The sequence below is a fragment of the Poeciliopsis prolifica genome, unplaced genomic scaffold (assembly GCF_027474105.1).
Source record: "Poeciliopsis prolifica strain line A6 unplaced genomic scaffold, Auburn_PproV2 SCAFFOLD112, whole genome shotgun sequence".
In the NCBI taxonomy this organism is placed as follows: Eukaryota; Metazoa; Chordata; class Actinopteri; order Cyprinodontiformes; family Poeciliidae; genus Poeciliopsis; species Poeciliopsis prolifica.
In genome coordinates this window covers 344,582-346,393 of record NW_026562487.1, presented here as the reverse complement: position 1 = coordinate 346,393, position 1,812 = coordinate 344,582, and the positions used below count along the sequence as shown (strand labels likewise).

At 37.0% G+C, this 1,812-nt stretch overlaps 1 long non-coding RNA gene across 1 annotated transcript; it reads left to right on the top strand.

Annotated features, from left to right (window-relative positions):
• The first annotated feature begins 269 nt into the window (after nucleotides 1-269).
• On the top strand, nucleotides 270-1,329 carry LOC129354591 (uncharacterized). The gene is made up of 3 exons (XR_008605164.1): nucleotides 270-335; nucleotides 991-1,122; nucleotides 1,257-1,329. It is a non-coding gene; the product is annotated as an uncharacterized LOC129354591 (long non-coding RNA).
• The last annotated feature ends 483 nt before the right edge of the window (nucleotides 1,330-1,812 follow it).

Sequence of the window (1,812 nt, the reverse complement as noted above, 5' to 3'; positions counted from 1 at the left end):
TAAAATACTGTTAGTATTTTCTGTTACTATCAATCATCACTACAGTAATGATCAAAAGTAAGTACACCTTCATTTTATCATAATTTCTCTTCTTCCTCATGAAGATTTATCAACCTGTCTCTGATTTCACCTCAGAGCTTCTACTTCCTGGTTCTGTTGCTCTGAAGGAAAAAACAACAAATCAGGTGAGCTGTGACGTCATCAGTTATACAACATCCTTCACATTTACTTTCAGTTTGGATTCACCTGTTCAGGTGTGGCTCCAGTCTGTTTCTTGGGTCTCAGTTTGTTGTTTAAATTTTCTTTTTAAACTTTTTGGATATTTTGAACAAACTGTAAGTTTGATTTGTTTATTTATTGAATTTTTTTTATCAGTTTAACTTTTTCCTGATTGTTTCTAATCTCTGATGTTTGGAGAAAAGTTTTATTTCTGATTTCAGCTGAAACTTTAATATCTGCTGTTTGAAGGCTAATCTACAGGATTATTAGATTATTGATGAACTGGAATCAATCAACATGATAAACAGCTGATGTTTCACTGTTTTCTTCTCTGAACTGATTCATGTTTTTATTTCCTAGTACTGAACTCTAGTCTCCACCATTAATGTCAGCAACAGTTTCCTGTTGCTTCCTTTCAAAATAAAATATTATTATTGATTCAGTCAAATTATTAAATAGTTAACATTTAATGCAGCAAATAATCCACTGGTAGAGATTAATCATTAACTAAAATCCTTCCTGTTGTTCAGGTTGAATCAGTGAATGTAAATGTTGCTCCATGTCTCCATCTAGTGGACTGATAGTAGAAGTGCAGCAGCTGATGGCAGCTTCCTCTGCCTCTCTGCTGTCTGACTGCATTCACCTGACACTGATATGAAGCAGAGAAGAAGAGCCAATCAGAGGAGGAGCAGCTGATCTTTTTCCAGCACTAATGATGTAAAGGATGATCAGAGTTGATGTGCAGATGAATGATGTGTGTTTCCTCTGCAGGTGAAGCTAGAAAGTGTGTGTGAGCTGATGTGGATTCAGCAGCATGGATCAGTGTGAGGACAGAGAGGAGGGAGTCCCTCCCTCTAAAACCACTCTGTGTGGGGAAGATGAGAGCCAGAGCAAAGGTCAGAGGTGAGGTCACCATCTCTAACTGTCCACAGCCCTTTTCACACAGTGTTCACTATATCAGGCCAGAACAGACATGGTGATGAAGCTGCTGCTGCTCCTCTTTGCTGATTAAGTTTTAATCATCATGTTTCTGTCAGGATCCATCAGAGACTCAAACCAGAACCAGAACCAGAACCAGAACCCAGCTGTGTGTCCTTTAAGAGTGACTGGTCAAAGAGTTTTGAGTTAACTTTAAATCTCCTGGATCTCCATCATCAGAGAGGTGAGATGTGTTTCTAACTGTTGTAACTTCTGTTTATATCTGTTATTGTGACATAAGTTGATACCAAGTTCTTTTGGGTTCTGTTATTATGGTAATTATTTCAGGTTATTTTCTTTTCATATGTATTACATTATGTTAACATGTTTCAATAAGTTATGTGTTTCTTATTGGAAGATGTTAACAGTGGGACTTCATTGTGTCCAATGAAGTTCACCTGCATCAGACTTGATGAATCTGAAAGACCTTGATTAAACAAAATATTTAATGAAATGACGTAAAAGTACAAAACAGGTGCATTTAGATCAACAGTTTTACCCAGAGCTTCTCCACATCCATCTAGTTAACAGAAGTCTCAAGAACTGTTTAGATGTTTCACTGAGATCAATTTAACCATCTATCATGTTGTGATGTTGCCCCCTACTGGCTAGTTA